At 32.6% G+C, this 19,785-nt stretch overlaps 1 non-coding gene across 1 annotated transcript; it reads right to left on the reverse strand.

Annotated features, from left to right (window-relative positions):
* Positions 1-2,703: 2,703 nt before the first annotated feature.
* Positions 2,704-2,775, reverse strand: TRNAN-GUU (transfer RNA asparagine (anticodon GUU)). Its single transcript has one exon. It is a non-coding gene; the product is annotated as a tRNA-Asn (tRNA).
* Between the last annotated feature and the right edge of the window lie 17,010 nt (positions 2,776-19,785).

A 19,785-nucleotide genomic window follows, 5' to 3' on the forward strand; every position in this document is an offset into this window, starting at 1 on the left:
TATGTCTCATCGTGTCATTGTAAGGATGACAACGTTGACTTTCATGATCCTTTTTCCTTGTCCAGGAATAACCCACGTGTCCCTTTCTCCTTGCACTCTTTTTCTACAAAATTTGTTATTGAGTTTATTCTTTTAAATACTAACCATTTTATAAGCGAATTTTGTTTTTTTTTTTTTTTTTTTTTTGTCTAAAAAACGTTTGTAATTGGTCTAAAAAGCGAATGTTATTTCTATTCCGTATTTTTTAGAAGTTATTACTTGAATGATTTTTTATCATTATATTGAATCTGGATGATATTGAGGTTTTCTTTTTGAAAGTGGTGATGTTATGTGCATTATGATGGATTTATTACTCTTATATTTTTGACCGAATAATTTATATATATTTAAGATACACGTAGGCACAATAATTAAAAACAAAGGCTTGATGATATATTTATTAAAAATTCAAAACAAATAATAAATAATTCCATAACAAATTCTAAAGTAAAGCTAAAATTGTCATTTTAGATATATAACAGTGGATGTTTAACCATAAAAATCTCTTGGACAAAACAATTTTTGCCAACCACCATAACTATCCATGTAAAACTTTCAAGACATAAAATGCATAACACTGCAAACCATGGGGATAAAAACCATAATTAACTCATTCTTACTAAATTTTTTATTTACTAAATTAAAAACTACATAAACCAAAGTAGTTACTCTATTTCCTTTTAAAACTAAAAACCAAGGAGACTAAATGAATAATTTTCTTAATTAAAAACTATAATAACAAAAACTGCAATTAATCCATTGTAAATATATGGATCAAAACTATAATTAATAATTTTTCTTTTGGAATTGAAAATTTCCAAACAATATAAAGACCAAAATTATAATTTTTTAAACTAAAAACTACATTGAAAGCATATTATAATTATGCTTTCAATGTAGTTTTTAGTTTAGAAAATTATAATTTTGGTCTTTATATTGTTTATATATATATATATATATATATATATATATATATATATATATATATATATATATATATATATATATATATTATAATTTTTTAATTCCAAAGGAAAAATTATTAATTATAGTTTTGATCCACATAGTTTTGGTCTTTATATATATATATATATATATATATATATATATATATATATATATATATATATATATATATATATATATATATATATATATATATATAGAGGTATATGGAAAACAAAAACCCTAAAAATCATAAAAATGCATAAAGAAATAAATAGAGATCACAAATCTTTTTTTTACTCTATATTCTTTAAACCACACATTTTTATATAAATTCGCTAAAAAAATTGGAAAAAAAAAACAAAAAAAAATAAAAATATTAAGTAAAATAAAAAATAAAAAATTGATTTTTTAATTTGTTTTCAATGAATTTATTAAAAAAGCTAAGATTTTTAAGAATATAAAGTCATAAAAAAGATTTGTGATCTCTAAGTATTTTTTATGCATTTTAATGATTTTTAGGTTTTTTATGTATTTTCATATAACCCTTCCCTATATATATATATATATATATATATATATATATATATATATATATATATATATATATATATATATATATATATATATATATATATATACACACACACACACACACACACTAGATGTGTGCCCGAGCAAAACAGCAAAAATAAACTGTGTTTTTTGGTGAATAGTTTCTTACAATGAAATAATTATTAGATTTTATTATTAGTTATTATATAATAAAAAATTATCACTTTTAAATAAAATATTTATGTTTATATTTTTTGTTTATACTATTGATGTAAATTAATTAATATTGATATTTAGTTTAAGAAATTTAAATTAGTTTATATACATAAATTTAATATTTTAAAGTTTTTATTTTGCTCCAAATTAAATTTCTTAGTTATTTTCCTTAATTCAAGTCTTCAAACTTTCGTTAAGTATTAATGAATTATTTATGCATAACTAATTTATACAAAAAGTTTTGTAACTTATACCTCTTAAAATTTAAGATATAACTAATATGTTATATATATATATATATATATATATATATATATATATATATATATATATATATATATATATATATATATATATATATATATATATATTAGTTTATAACCCGTGAGAACTAAGGTTATAAGTTTAAATAAACTTTCATGTTAAAACTTAAAATTATTAATCAATTATTTTAAATAAATTATTAATTAAGAGATATTTTTTAGTTATATAAAATTATAACCGTTGATTTAAATAAATACATGAAATTATATCACCATATAATATATATTTATTTTATTTTATTTTTTATTCTAATGTTATTAATTTAATGTAATTAGATTGTGAAATTTAAATTTTGAAATTTAAAATGAAGAATTATATATCTATTTAATGTAATTAGAATGAAAATTTTAAAATTTAAATCTGTAATGAAGAATCAATTATTAATTTAATATATTTAAAGTGGAAAATTTAAAATTTAAAGTTTAAAATAAAAAATTAATATATTTAGATATTGCATGATAGGTGGCATATTAGAACAAACTAAAAACTAACAACAAAGAAGAGAAATAAAAAATTAAGCTAAAGAATACAAAATGTGTTTAATGATTTAAGTAGAGTTGTTTGACAGCTAATTTGAATTTATAGATTATCTAACTTTCTTTTAGATCAAGTAAACTCTAAATTCTCCCCAAGTAGGATTTGAACCTACGACCAGTCAGTTAACAGCCGACCGCTCTACCACTGAGCTACTGAGGAACAACGGACTTAAGGGGTTTTCACGAGCGTTGGCGGGTTCTGGAGTGTCTGTCCCATTGCGAATGTACCTCCGTGCTTCCAATCTGGTCATGCACTTCTTTAAGATGTGTCGCGAGGAAAGAAAGAAGAGCGACAAGGTTAAGTTCAGATTTGACTGTTTGCAGCATGGGAGCAGATTACCCAAAAAATACCTGGGAACAATGAAAAAACAATTTTTCCTTTCAATGATTTATTTGTATTTTTATAATTCAACAATCACCATAATCAATCATACAATGAAGTCATTTAACACAAATTTATGTAAAATACACTTTCGAAACAATATTTGCCAATGTTTTAAAAATTAGGTTTTTAGTTGCACTAGTTTAATGACCGATTTTTGGTTCAACCAGTTTGACTATCAGTTCAACTGTGTTTTTAGTTGCACGAGTTTAATGACCGGTTTTCTATTCAACTAGTTTGACTATCGATTTTTAGTCGCACCAATTTAATTTGAATTTATAGATTATCCAACTTTCTTCTAGTTGCACCAGTTTAATATACACATTTGAAACAGTATTTGTCAATATTTTAAAAACTAGGTTTTTAGTTGCACTGGTTTAATGACCGATTTTTTGTTCAACCAATTTGACTATCTTTTTTTCGTTGCACCGGTTTAATTTGAATTTATAGATTATCCGACTTTCTTTTAGATCAAGTATTTTTCCTCTCGATGAGATCATTTGTAATTTTATAATTCAACAGTCACCATAATCAATCATACAATGAAGTCATTTAACACAAATTTATGTAAAATACACCTTTGAAACTGTATCGCCAATGTTTTAAAAACTGGGTTTTTAGTGGCACTAATTTAATGACCAATTTTTGGTTCAACAAATTTGACTATCGGTTCAACTGTCGCTCAACATCTAGGAGTGGTGTATGTTGGCTTTTGAGTTGCACACTCTGAATAAGCCAATCGATCGGGTTATTCAATTTTGTTTTAAATTTGTTTTTTTAATGGGCCAAGTGGAATTTAACTAGACAAATACAATAAACAAGTCAAACTGTTTTTTACGGATTTAATCACGCCAATTCAACCCGATTTTTAAAGAAACCGTTTGGTTCAATTCGGTCTACAACTTAACATTAAGTTGGTTGTTATTGAACCACCATCGTCCTTGATTTCTAGTCCGACCGGTTTTTAAAATACACTACTTGCGTGATCGGCATACATACTCATTGCCTTTAGTTTTATCTTTGATTTTTCTTACATGGTGGTTTGATTAAATGAATGATTACCTTACATAATAAATGAATTCAAAGCTATGCTTCAATCACCATGTTGTAAATTAATAGTTTTGTTTAATAACTTATAAAGCGAGAATAAATCAATTTAATTGTACCAAATCAGATTAAATAGTCAACTTAATTTAATATGGTTTTACAATTCTCATTTCTAACATCATAAAATCACATCCAGAATTAAATTGACTAAAATAGATAAAAACCACTTGTAAATAATTTGTACACAACCATACAAAAAAAAAAAAAAAATCTTTCTATCAAACATTAATATAACTTCTGAATTAGCTAAAAACATATAAGTGTAAAACGGTATCAAATATCTAATTTTTATTAAACGAATCAAAATTCAAATGACATAAAAATACGTACGAGCATAATAATTATTAATCTTTAACCTTTTTCAGCTATCATTCTTCTTTTTTTTTTTTTTTTTTTTTTTTTTTTTTTTTTTTTTTTTTTTAACAGCAAGAAGAGTTATTATTGTATAAAGAGTCATCGACATGTAGCCAAATTAGTTGAAGAATTATTCAACCGTATTCTCTGACATGTAATATATGAGATAAAGAAAGAATGGGAAGTTGTTTAGTTGACTCAGGAAACTTAGGACACATTAATAAGAATCACGAGGGCAATCTTGCACTTTTTGCTTAGTAAGCTATGAGCTGGTTTCCTTACCACCCTATTTAAGTCGACCTTAATCCTAGCCAACTTCCAACACAAAATGGCTAGATTAACTTTCTTCATAGTGGCAATGCTTCATCTTCTCCTCCTCTTATCTCCTCCGGGCACCACACATAGTGGTGGCAACGCTATATTCTGTGGTGGTGGTGGTGGCGGTGGCGTTGCAGCTATGAGACCATTAGGAGAGAAAGGTGGAGAGTATGTTACATACAAGCCCAAGACAAGCGTGATAAATCAAGGCCAAGGTGTTGATGGTTGCTTGCCTAAAGGAATTCGACACAGTTCTGGTCCTAGCCGATATATTAATTATCGAACTCTTGGCTTGCCTAGCGCATGTTCCACAAATGCACCTGAACCATAACCTCAATTGTATTTGATAAATGACGAGTTACACATGTTGTGATTGTTGTCATACATTACAATATACTACATATATAAATTAAACATGTATACAAAAACGTAGTTTGTTTAATTTATAGTAATGTCTATACATGAAGTGTGTATATATATACAAAAATGTTATACCTAATACATGTAAATGCATAGTAGTTGGATCTATCAATAAAGATATTATATGTTATATGTACTATACTTGTTTTATGAATATATATATATATATATATATATATATATATATATATATATATATATATATATATATATATATATATATATATATATATATATACATATGTTTTTAGTGTAGGAATAATCAAACAAGAAAATAGAATAGGTTGATGTTTGTGTTTAATATAGTGTCCTTAAAACAAATTCGTGTGCTATGAGATTTTTGTTATTCAGGATACAACAACTTTGAACGATTCTTTAAGATTGTCGAACATCACAACGGCTTGAATTTTACGTTTTATGTAGCAATAACAACTTATTAGAAGTAGTAGAAAGTGACATTTTTTTCTTTGAATTCTAGCCTCTAGTCTTTTAAATTGGTTTTAAAGTGGTGTTATTTATACTAGATATTTTCTAATCATCAAATTACGATTATTCACACCTTGGTTGTACATAGGTGTTATTTATACTAGACATTAAGTGCACCACGTAGATTCGTATGGTTATTCACATCTTGTTTGTAATCCTCGGCATCCCAGTCGCAAATTTGAAAGGCATAATCGATATTAAACATGTCATTGAAAGGTTCAATGAATCTCAAAAGATCTATGAATTTAAATTCATTTAAAACTTAAACTTTCTTTTTCGTTTTTCATGGTGGAAATTGGTAAATCGTCATTACCTACCTTCACATATTCTGCAACTAAATTACGGCATTCCTCTTCTAGATTGTAAAGTATTGTGTTCGATCCTAGCCTTAATATCACATTTGGGTGTTTTATTAAGGACTCGATCAATTTAACTTGAATTTTTTCTCGTTTTTATAGATTTCTAGTTCTGACAATCATGGTCTTCCTGAATTCTTTGAAAATGATATTCCATGATATGATCGAGGAACAAGAGATCATGTTTCACTTCCTCTACCTCCTCCAATTATTCTCTCTAACCCACAAGTTCGAAGGCTTGAAAAGTTCAAACTCACTCAAGCCCTTTTGACAAGTAAACACGAAGATGGGAAACCTGTGTGTACACACGTCTTAGAGATGAAGTCACACATTGACAGGTTAAGGATGATGAGTGTCGAGATTTCAAGTGAGTTGGATGTTGACTGGGTTCTTCACTCATTTCCTGAATCATATAATGAGTTCGTAAGAGAGTACTATATGATGGAACACGACGTGACCCTAATTGATCTCACTTATTTGCTTATAGCTGCTGAATCAGCAATGATTTGGCGTGCAATTCAAGCAAATTTGACTGGTGAGTCAAACTCCCAAGATTCAATGGATATTAGCAACATTGGAAGTCCAGAAAGGACTGAGCATGAGATTGTCCTATGTAATTTTCCAAAGGAGTCCATTTGCTTTTATTGCCAAGAGAAGGGGCATTGGAGACGAAGCTGCCTTGTTTACCTGAGAGATCTAAGAGATGGGAGAGTCAAGACGTATGGCTCTACTTCAAGTAAAATCCATTAACTAACTCTATAAGTTCCTATTTTTGGTTCTTAATACATGATGTAATAAGATTACATTTTGATGTTTTGTAGGATCGAAGAAAAGAAAGGAAACTTAAGGAAGAAGCGTGTTGAATCCGATCACGAATAAATGGATTTCGATCGCATGGATTCAAAGATCGGATTTTTGAGCTGTTGCTTTAGAGTTAGAGTAGATTGCTAAGAAATATGTAATAACATAGTTTTTCGGTTGAATTACATTGTAAGGACAAGTTTTTCCGCAATAAAATAAATTTTGAGTTTTATCATATTTATTTATCCTTACAATGGCGTGTATAAAAATATTGATGTTTGTGTATTTCTATTATTAGCAAATGGATTTGATTCTTAATTAGGTTATTTGTGGAAGTGTCGAGAGTTTACCAAATAGGGAGAGTTTCTCATCGCCCAAGTTTCAATTGGATGGAAACTTGGAATCATGCAACGTGTATTGTATGATGAATGAAAAACTTTCACATTTGGGAAATTTAGACTAATTTTTTGACAAAGTGTCAATTGAAGGACTATGAGATCAAGTACATTAGGTCGTATGTTGATCAAGTCTACCACAAGAGTAACAAATATATTCGTCATGATTTACTAAAGTTTAGTAAATATGGTTATACTTATAAGATTAAGTATAATTCCGAGTTGATTGAAAGAGTTTCAATTAATAGCAGAACAAAATAAGAAGAATCAAGTATGCAGAAAGACAAAAGTCTCTCTATTCTAAGAAGAAGGGAGAGTACCTTTTATTGTGTTTCTGATAAGTCTTAATGATTAATAACCATGTCTCAATTGATCCTCTAAGCGAGTCTTACACCCCGTTCCCGAGTTCAACTTAACGAGAGAAAGGAAAGGAAACGGGTGGAAATGAGAAGAAAATTAAAAAAAATTGGTGTTCCCGAGTTTCATTAAAGGAGGAAGTGGAGGGAAATAAGAGGATCACTTTCCCTCCTAACTTTCCTTCCGATTTGGGAGGATTTGGAAAGAAAGAACAAAATGATTCATTTTCCTTCCACTTCTCTCAAACTCGGGAACACAAAAGAAAATTTTATTTTCCTTTCCTTTCTCTTCTTTTCTCTCATGACTTTCTTTTCTCTTCTCTTCTTTTCTTTTGTTAAACTCGGGAACGAGGCGTTAGTGCAATTTCATGTCTAAGAAGAGGAATCGAGAATTGTAGAAATAGTTAAATCAAGAAGTCAATCATACTTCGTTCCAATATCAAGTCTTAGAGTCAAGATTGTGACTTAAGTAAAAGGTCTTAAGTAGGTTTGTAACACTTATCAAATGTAGAATAAGAAAGTTTCTTATTCTTGTACATTTGAAATTGGTAAGTTGTGATGTCTTGGATAAGACAAAGACCAACTAGGACCAATTGAGTGAAGTGTTAAGCTTGATAAGAAGCTACGCTAACTCTTGAATATTTGTTTTGTCAAGAAATGTTTCTGTCACACCCCCGAACCAGACGGCGGAAACGTCCGAGGGCTATTGTGACTCAATTGAATACCATCACCATGAATATACATGAAACATAACATCATACAATACCAAGCATTGGAAAATTACAACTGGTAGCGTTTACATTCGGTACATTGATCCATAATATTACATGCCCAAAAGTAAATTGTTCGGTACTAATTAAAACAACAACAAAACGTTACTGAGTACATTTCTTTTTCCTTTTCGATTTACCTGTTACCTGAGAATACAAGTATTTTGAAAAAAATGTCAACATATGAAATGTTGGTGAGTTCATAAGTATTGTTTGAAATAAAGTGGTTTGTATTGTTTTGAAAATCACCAGAAAATCCGATATTTTCTTAAAAGAACTTAGTATAAAAAGTGTGAAGATCCGTAAGTATGCTTGTTTGTTTCTATAAATGTAAAAGTACAATTTGTAAAACTCGGTATGTACTCGTAGGTGTGTTAATTGAAAACCCTAGGAAAACCCGGTGTTTTCCTAATATTTTGCATTAATGAGTTGTATCTTGTTATTTCATTACGACGGGTGTATTCGTTGAGTCCCGGTGACGTTGGATTAATTATAGGTTGTGAATTGTTATAAACACACATTAATGAAAATGACTAGTTTACAACCATGCAAACGATCCCTTAGGCGTCGCTCGCACTATTCACTTAATCCAATCACCCGGACTTCGTGTAGCCCCACAACCGAGGAGGAAAAGAGGGTGCGAAGTCCCGATATTTTCCGTAAGTCGTTCAAGGCTATCGTGAATGCGAAGGGCCCTTAGCCCGACTCGTATTTGGTGAATTCTCGACTTTACTAGCAGCACCAGAAGGCCCTTGGGGTCCAATAGCGCAAAGCCTGTAAAAGTCCTTTTACACGAAATTAGGTCATATAAGACCCATTTACATGTAAGCGAGTTTCCTTCGGGCCTAAAGATCATGCCATTGGGCTAGCTAGGCCCAACAACCACGATTTGAAACTTTTGAGCCCAAAGACGGTGTACCGACGACTGGTGTATTCTCACGTGTGTATTGACTTCCCGAAATTTCCGCGTGTGTATTGAAGTTTCGTCGTGTTAGTAATTTCGGATTCGCTATTGATTCGAGACCTAATCAATTCGTTTGATAACGATTTTTGGTGTTGAAGGTGTATTATAATTTGCCGATAGTCGAGGTGCTAGTATTTCATCATGACGGATTTATTTCTTAAAGCATTAGGATGTTTCATTATTGCAGCCCCTTTCCTTTAGATAATTTACACATTTAACCCTTTGTATAAAATAAATTTCTATTTTAGTCCTCAAACCATTTTTCTTGACACTTTAGCATCCAAACTTGTGGAAAAGTTATTTTTCAGCCCAAAGTTATTTGAAAAACAGTTTTAGTCCACCAAATGAAAATTTTCTCGTCTAAAACCCTTATTTTCGCAATTTTTACACTTTGGGCCCAAAATAGAAATTTTTTGCATCTTTGGTCCCTTTTAAATATGAAAAGCATTTTTAACCCTTGAAATGGACTTAGAGCACAAGTAGTCCCCTGTTTTACAAAAAAATACAGTTTCAACCCCTCTAAATTGAAAATCTCGCATATTGGGCTTTATTGGGCCGAAAAATTCATTTTTGGCCCATTATGCTTAAAATTTTCACATTTAATCCTACAAAGAGAGTATTTCCAGAAAAATACCTTATTGAAACTGTTTTGACTCATTTCATCCATCAGAATTTGTATTTTGTCATTTTGGGCCCTTTAACTTCATATTTTTAACATTTTGAGTCCAAAAATGAGATTTTTAGCCCAATGAGTTCATTTTAACCAACTTGGTTATTTTTCTAGAAATGATTTGTGTGTAGTAATATGTTTAACACTTGTTTCATACATCCTAATGCAAATCTCGATTTTTAAGGTCTTTTGACTAGTTTCAACACCATAATCACATATAAACATGTAAATAAGCATAGAAATCATACAAAGCATACATATACTCATAGATCTACACATTTGCTTGTATTCCCCCCCCCCCCAAAACCTATAAAAACCGAAAAATAAGGGGTATGAAGCTCACCTTTGGGTGTGGTTTCGGTTTTGGAGAAAAGATGGAAGAAAATGAGGTGATTTTCGGCCCTAGCACACTTTGATGAAGATCTCGACCTTGAGGTGATTCTAGGATGCAAGATCATAAGAGTGAATGAATTTAGAAGAGATTTTGATGAAGTGGAGGGAGTTAGATCATAAGTTAGACATTAAATTACCTTAGATGATGAATTTCTTTATGATGATCCTTAGGCTTCAAGCCAAATTTTCGAGATTTTTGAATGGAGAGAGGGGATGATTCTTGAGTAATTTAGAGAGAGTTTGTGAGGTGTGTGTGTTCCTTTCTTATTCTCGGCCGAAGGAAAAATAGGGAGAAGAGAGTGTGCATGGGAATGTGAGTAAAGCTTGGATGTATGATGAATATTAGCTTGGATGCCCACAATATAATAATAAGGTGGCTAGCCTAAGTCAACCCTTCTTCTTGGGTTTGCTTTGGGCCGAGATTTTGAAAGAAAAAGGGGATTATTGGGCTTTAATGCCCCTAAGCCCATATTATAGTTAGATTGGATGATTTTTGGCCCAAAAAAAATATAATATGATTTTTACACTTTGTTGGGCTAGTTTAGGTTAATTATGGTTCAAATATTTAACTTATTTCATTCTAGGCCCAATATGGCCCAAAATGTTGAATTAAATGGATGTGGATCCAATTAGAGCCCATTTAAAGGTTCTAAGCCCATGGTAGTCAAATTGGAAGCTTATTGGTCCATTGAGTCCAATAAGGAAGTCCTAGTCCAAAATGGACCTAAACAAGAACTTCTAGGGTTTCCAATTGCTTGTTGACTATTTGTAGTACTTGTATGGTGTATTGGATTGAAATTTTGTTATCATAGAGTAAGCATCATACATGCTCTTAAGTTTTTGATTCAACATCTTACTTGAGTATAGTGATTACAAGACACAAAATTTCTAGTTGTGACAGTTTCTTGAAAAGAGAACCTTATATGTCAAGGAATCAGTAGGAGTCTTAAATGTCCTGAAAAGTTTCAAGAACAAATTCAAGAATAAACCTAGTTAATTATCACTAGCACATGACTTGAGTTTTACAACCTATCATGTTGACATAATTTTGTTTCTGTGCCATTCCAGTTAAGTTAATTATGTATGTGAGTTCTATGAGTTCTAAATTAGTTGCATAAAGGCAAGATACTCTGATCAATGGAAAGTACATTGATGGGTAAGGGTGAGCTTCTTAACAAACTGAAAGCAATGGTGGGCACTCGTGCTGCCATGAGGAAAGAAATTAAGATTGAACAAGTTTAGTCCATATGAGTTAGATTTGTCACAAACATTGTCTTATGATTGTTGTTATGACAAATTTACATGGATAGGAACACATACGCTATAAAATCTAAGTGTCATAAGATTTCTCTCCTTCATGAAAATGATTGTGAGGTAATGCTTTCACTAAGAGAGATTTTAAGGAGATAACAGTTGTGTAAATTGTATTCTCAAATTCGACTATGATTACGGCATCCCTCTTCATAGTTCGAATTGTGAGATTTGGCAATTAGTTTGGACATTTGGTACTTAGTAACATAAGTTCTGAATTCGTTTGGACACACATGTGAGCTTTCTAAGACAAAGGTGTATAAGTTTAAGAAGCTTAGATAAAGGCTTATCAAAGCATCAGGTATCAGAAATATGAACTTAAGAAATTCAATAAGTATTGTCTTCTTGAAGTTTAATTGTTTTCTGAATACATGTCAAAGCTAGTGGGAGCATAAGTGGTATGCTAATAAGGAAATAATCATTGTGTTAGTGGGAGCATGATTATTATTTTAAGTATTGCAAGTTAGCAATATTAATTATAGAAAACAAAGATTCAATTTGCTAAGTTGCAAGGGTTGAAAAGTTGTTTTTGCTATAATTAAGGGAGAGAATATTATACTTCGTTTCAAAATCTAAAAGCTTAGATCGAGAAATTTTAGTAAAATTTAGTCAATGATACATAGCACGTTCTCAAATTCGACTATGATTACGGTATCCCTCTTTGTAGTTCAAATTGTGCGAACATTGCATAACAAAATGTTATGGAAAAAGACTGGTAAAGTATCACGTCTTTATTTAAGACATTATGAATCGTGTCCCATATGCTTCGGGTACAGGATCGATTCCATATGCTATAATGTTTGACCATTCTAAAATTTTCCAAATGCATAGTGCATTAAGAGGGAAAAGGGACTAGAATCATTCTTGACTGAAATAATTAAACAATTATCAAAGGACGATCCAAAGTTCGCTGAGGATTGGTCACTTGTGTGTAGTTGGAAGTATAATAATGGATGGATCATATCGACACTATTATAAATAGATAAGATTCTATTAAGAATGAGTTGTCATATGGAAATTATGGAAATGTTTCCATATTGGGAGTTAGAAATTAAGAATTTATGTCTAGATTAGAAAATTTTATGCAAAAGGATGTTCAAAGGAATGTACTTTGAGTGAGAGACATCACATCTATATAATTGTTTTATAACAATTTCTGATAGAGAACCTTGTAATTTCATTGGCCAAGTCTTGGTGACTTTTGTGTTATGACTTTACAAAAGGATCGTTGCATAAAATGTTAGAATCTAACATATTCTAGTAGTGGCAAGGACCTTGTGTTCACAAAGCATGGGACAACTGTTTTTGTGAATTGAAGTAATAAATTGATTATCCGAAACATTAAACAATGAATAATGAGTAGTTAATATGGTGTTTAAATAAAAGTGTTTTATTTACGCTCAAAAGTTTTGGGGCCATATAAGATTAAGTATTATTATTGTGTTTAAATTTTGCATGTTTTGACTTCCAATATAACAGGGTTATTCGAACCTCCACAGTTGGTCATACGTTGGAAGTAGGTATGAAGGAAGAATGTCATGAATTTGTTTGTAGATTGTCTAAAGTGTTTAGACATAGCACAAGTTTGCTGCAGAGTTCACGAGTGCTTTAATAAGATTAGAGTATTGGATTAAACCCACGCTCACGTGAATCACTTAATAGATTTTATCACGAGTGATTGTGAGACGATAATAATGTATATTCTAGAAACCGAGACGTGTGAGTTGTTATTTGCTGGTCAATTGCACATTGATGATAAGTAAGCGCACCGGTAACTTGGTGTTATAAAACTTATTGTTGTTTGTGATTTGATGAGTAAGTGCAAGCGAGCATTTGAGTCAAAGTTTATCCATTGCTTTTACCCAAAGTCGGATAAAAGCGATATATGTGGGCCCCTCGATGATTTAGTGATGACACCTAAGCGCTTGGCCAAGCCGGGACTAAGTTGATGTGTTCAATTGTAGTCTGTTGTCAATCGTCATAAATCGGAATGTCGGGAAACAATATAGAGAGAATAATTAAAATCCATGTCTCGTGTCTATATGATATCTTGAGAATGGAGGAATATATGATCCCTTATCTAAAGGACACGCGTATCTGATAAGATCAGAGTTGACCGCGGTTTTTGAAAGCTACGATTGCTGATCAGGTTCTAAAGTTATGCAAAATAGTTATTAGACTTATCCAAGTGGGAGACTGTTGGATTAGTGTCTAAGTCCATAACTATTTTGGTATGTACTTGACCCGGTTATGAGCATGGTCCTTTTGGGTTACCTTCACCATAGCAATATGTAGGATGAATTAAGGAGAGAGAGGTTTAATTATGATTTATTAATATATTAGTCAAGAATTAATCGGAATTACTTTTGTGGCTAAAAGAGATTAATTAAACTTAACGGAATTATTGTGTAATTATAAGATAATTACATAGATGGGCTAATGGACTCCATAGAAGTTAGAGTGGACGAATTCTATGGGGAAACCCGTTAGAAATCTTCCAAGGCTTCTAAAGAGGGAGTCCATGGGCTGCTTAGGGTTTAAGCAGTCAGATTAGTGTTTCCTAGCTGTAAACCTTAATAGCCAACATATATAAGGAACCCTTATGGCCCAAAAAACGTGGTGAATACTTCCTTTAGGGTTTCCAGCAGTTTTGGTGCCTCCTCTTTCCTCCCTCTTCATCTAGTTGCTTAGTGGTGTTTGTGACTCCATTAGAGGTGCAACACTTGAGGCACTAAGATTTCTGAAGCCAAGGAATTGATTGTTATTGCTATATAACAATCAAAGGTATTCTCTAAACCCCTATTCAGTTTATTATATGTTAGATCTAGGGTTTATAGGTTTGGGTATTCAATTGCATGTTCATTAGACAAACTAGATCCTAAAGCTATTAGGGTTTGCATGTACACCATAGGAATGATGTATTGATCGAAACCCATCAAAAACTTCACTTTTAATTTATAAATAAAACCATAATAATCCAAATCATCTCATAAAAACATAAGTGATAGTATTTCAAACAACGTGTCAAAACACTGTATCAAATCACATGTCTAAATATCAGAGTATAAGCATCCTAGGCTGAACAAATAATGTGTGCACTACAATCATCCCGAGCTCTTCCCCTTGATACCGGAACTACCTGAAACCAAAACTAAAATCTGTAAGCATGAAGCTTAATGAGTCTCCCCAAACTACCATATATTATACATATAATCATGCTACTTGGAGATACGGGCCCCGCCCACACTCTAGGAGATACGGGCCCCACCCACACTCTGCTAACTAAGAGATATGGCCCCGCCCACATTGTATTGGCTAGGAGATACGGGGCCCTCCCACACTCGACTGGGTAGGAGATACAGGCCCCGCACATACTCTGCTAGCTAGGAGATATGGGCCCCGCCCACACTCGGCTAGCTATGAGATACGGGCCCTGTCCACACGCAACTACTAAGCATACATACTGGTATCACATAGACAGCAAGCATAACAAATCTATCAATCAGTTCTATATCAAATGATGCTATGAGATACGGGCCCCGCCCACACTCGGCTAATGATGAGATACGGTGTAACAACCCAATATTTTCAATTCAATATAATGATCTAAAGTCATGTATTGTAACCTATTGTTTTTGAAATCATAAGAATAGTGTCAAAAATGAAATGTTCAAATTATCAATTGGAATGTACTAAGTGATAGATATTGTACCAAGGCTTTCAAAAACATAAAGAACACTAAAATCCGAATTATAATGAATAAGTTATGACCAATCGAAGATCCGCAACAAAAACCTGTAAAAACATTGTTAAGCATAAAATGCAAAATTTCATAAAATACTTCTTAGCCTTAGGTATCAAAAGGAAAGTCGTAGATATCATTAAACCGTAAACGTATATAAAAAGAATGTCCAAATCTGACTTCGTATGAGGAAGTTATGATTTTTCTAAGTTTCGGATATAGCAGTAGATAGCTAAAAAATCGAAATAGAGATCGAGTGACTTTTAGCCGGCACAACCTAAACAAGAATCGAAGATCTAGACAATGGTAGTACAATGGTAAAAAGACAGACGAAAACGGACGTCAGATAAAGAAGTTATGAATTTTTAACAGCCTTTTACAGTCTTGGCCTGTTAAAAATATAATATTAAAAAGAAAAGTTAAAATTAGCCGATGGAGTCTAAACAAAAGTTGTAAAGCATAATATCACCTACGCGTGGATATAAATAATGTCAAAATATAAACTCGTATGCGAGAGATATGAATTTCCGAAGTTCGGGACACGAATTCCCACCCTGTCAGAGGACTCACGACGTGAGCCTGAAGCTCATGACGTGAGCCAGTAATGGATAGGTTCCAAGGTCGGGCTGTCAGAAGTCGAGTCAACAGATGGATAGGATCGAACTCACGACGTGAGACACTCCATGCTCACGACATGAGCTCCAAAATTACTCCCTATAAATAGAAATCGATGGTCTCGGGTTTAGGCTACTCAGTTCTATTTCCCTCTCTACTTTTACTCTATGGTAAGCAGCCCGAGACTACCCCGATGCCCCGGTTAGGTGTCCAAGCCCTGACGAAAGCCCGAAGTTCCCGAGAAACTTGTGTCTCTCCGATCAAAGTATTGCCCTCGTGAAGCTCGTTTCTTCACCAGAAACCCACAGTTACGTCAAGAAACATTCCTAGAAACGAAAACGCTGCCCGATTCACTATTACCAAGTGAGTTCGTACCCCTAACTTATCTTTTAAATGATTTTAAATGCTTTTATAGGGGGAATACAAGTAGAAAACCATATAGTTGTATAATCAATCACATGTGATTTATAACTATCAAAACAAAAGATTTCTTATACTTCAAACTGTGTTATCAAACAAACTAATTCAAATCAATTCAATACCTTCGAGTAGCAAAGGTGTACAAACATACCCAGTCATTCAACACAACATTACTATTAAACTATAATAGGTATAGTTTGGAGGACTACTTGTGACATCCCCAATTTCACGGCCAGAAAAGACCGATTTGTTTATGCTTTGTTTTATAAAATCAGAGTAAATCTTTTAAAGAAAACGGTTGCGGAATTTGTTCCCAAAACAAAATATGATAACCATTTATAAAAACATTTCTCAATGAGAACGTATTTTCATTAAATAATAAAAATCTCCGGATGTCATGTCCCGATACAAACCAAAAGCATAAAAATATAAAATAGACCTTACAACAGTTATTTATAACTACTGATCTATAATCCAAAACCTCTCGTCAAATCCACCAACTTATACTCTTGTGCCATTACCTATAATGCAAAGAAAACTGAGTGGGTCAGGCTTGGGAGCCTGGTGAGCATATAGGGTTTTCAACCCACAATAAATAATTATTAATTTCATCAACCAATAATAATCCAATTACCTATTCCCGTTATTCTCACTTTACATCCCTAAGACAACTAACACTAGGGACCTAGTCTAAGAATATTTCATTGGGGCGACAACACATGCTTCGGGGGTTTCTTATCAATATAAGTCAAATAAGGCAACCATGATGGGGATGGAATACAGCGAATGAACACCCAAGTTCATTAACACCTACAAGTTATGAGCCGGATAGTGTTCCACAGGACTGTCTAGAAAGAGTCCGTGGTCGTTATCTAAATTCCGCTAGATGACTGGATCACAATGACATCGAGGCCTCTCATCTGTTTATCACACAACTATCTACCCATGTTCTACCCAACATATTAGTAGATAAAAATATATATTTTTATACATAGTTTAAAACCTTTATATCATTCTCATTCAATACATATTCCAAACAACAAATGAGGCACATACACATAACACGTATTTCATAGAGAATAAATCATATCTATGAGATAGAAGAAATTGAATATACATTCACACATATAACAACAAAATATACACCTAACACGTATTTCGTATAAAATACTTCATAATTATGCGTTAGAAGAAAGTAACCACACACTCACACCAAACATATACTTAATACATTCAAACAATACTTGTATTAAAATAGTGTTCATGAAAGGGACTATACACTCACGCATATAAACAACTTTATATTATACACATAGCATGTATTTCCTAGAAAATACTTAATATTTATGTGTTATAAGAAAGTGACCACACACTCACACATATAAACAACAATATATATATATATATATATATATATATATATATATATATATATACACACACACATAGCACGTATTTTATAAAATACTTCATATCAATGTGTAAGATGAAAGTGACTATACACTCACTTGATCCGAAGATGATCAGACAACACTATGACTTGTAGAAGTAGTATTCTTCGGTAGATCTGGAAGATCTTCACAAAAACCCGGACTCCTCGCGGGCAAAGCTTCGGCTCAGAAACTCTTTTCTTCTCGGGATCTTCGGGCTTCAGGACTCGCTTCGGGTCTCGGGATGATACCGGGGATTCAGGGGTACTTCTTTTCATTTAAATCGAGGTAATATGGGTGAGAGATGAGAGAATGAGCAACCAAACTTGGCTGACCCTTCAAATCTATTTATAGGGCAAAACTGGCCCTTGCCACGTCGTGGGCTTGGTCGTCACTGCATGCGTCATCTCAAGTTGCATCTGAGGGACTCCCGGAGGTGTCAGAAGGCTTTCCACGTCGTGGCACTGCTTGCCACATCGTGGTCTCTAACATAGCTTTGGGGTTCGCGCCCCGAACTTTAAAAATTCATAACTTTCGCATACGAACTCCATTTTCGACGTTCTTTATATATACGCAAAGGTGAGATTATGCTCTACAACTCTTGTTTAGAATCCATTGGCTAGTTTTGACTTTATTTTTAATATATTATAAGTATATTACTTATATATTATCTTTAGTAGGTCGGGACAAGAAAACTCCGTTCGAAATTCATAACTCCTTCATCTGAACCCCGTTTTCGTCTGTCTTTTTATCGTTGGACTACTATCGAAGATATATTCGACTCTAGTTTAGATTACTAAGGATAGATATCTATCTACCTTATATTCACTATTTACGTCGCGTTGGGTTACGCTAAGTCATGCCGGTTCTGTCGCGAAACTTCGACATGTCATAACTTTTTCGTTATAACTCGGATTTTGGCGTTCTTTATATGCACGGAAACCTTGTGACATATACTAAAACTTGGTTAAGATTAATCCTTCTAAATAATCGTCCATCAAAAAGTCATTGTTGATGCTTATCGTCTATAATTTGACTAGCCTGGATCTACGGGCGTTACAATTATCTCCCCCTTAGGATGATTACGTCCCGGAATCATCAACGAAATAGGACTTGCATAATGATTCCACACGTTATTTCTTCATCCTAGGTAATAACCGTAACTTCTATGTTTCCTCGAAAGAGTATTTAACTCTATGGCTTTCTTGACCGCAGAAGATGCCCAATCTTGCATCTGCTTATCGTACTATGTTGTACTTTCAATCGTAACATTCAAGTTACCAAATAAATCCTTATTGCGAACTCCTTCTTCATCTTAGGATAAATACATTCCTTTATCCATTGTAACAGACTGATGGGTCGTGTTCTAACGACCTCTCATCATAGTCGGACTCAATTTGATATGACCACTAGGGTCGGAATAACAACCATCTTTCTAGTCACTACCGAAACAATGGTAATTACATACTTGAATAAAAACGAACTCAATTACAAGCTTCTTGGTAATCTTGTGACTTTCCCTGATCCAAGCATGAGTCCTGTGCTTCCAGTAGTATAGATCTCTACTACTATTCACACCTACTCATAATCACCCCAAGTATTGTCTCGCAGTCCCCAAGTCCTAAAATCACAAAACAATTTAACACATACTAATGTTTCCAATTAATCATAAAAATTCTCCTAGACTCTACTAGGACTTCTTCCATGCGTATCTTTAATCATCAATTCTACTTCAACTCGGTTGGTGATGGAAATTCCAGACGATGGGATAACTTCAATAATTACACCAATCGTTCCACCATCTTGCCAATCGTAGGTGTACTTCAGACGTATCGTACTTCTCTTAACGTTCCGTTATTTTATCAAACGTATTCTGAAGG

The sequence above is a fragment of the Lactuca saligna genome, chromosome 8, assembly GCF_052625555.1.
Source record: "Lactuca saligna cultivar CGN05327 chromosome 8, ASM5262555v1, whole genome shotgun sequence".
Classification (NCBI taxonomy): domain Eukaryota; kingdom Viridiplantae; phylum Streptophyta; class Magnoliopsida; order Asterales; family Asteraceae; genus Lactuca; species Lactuca saligna.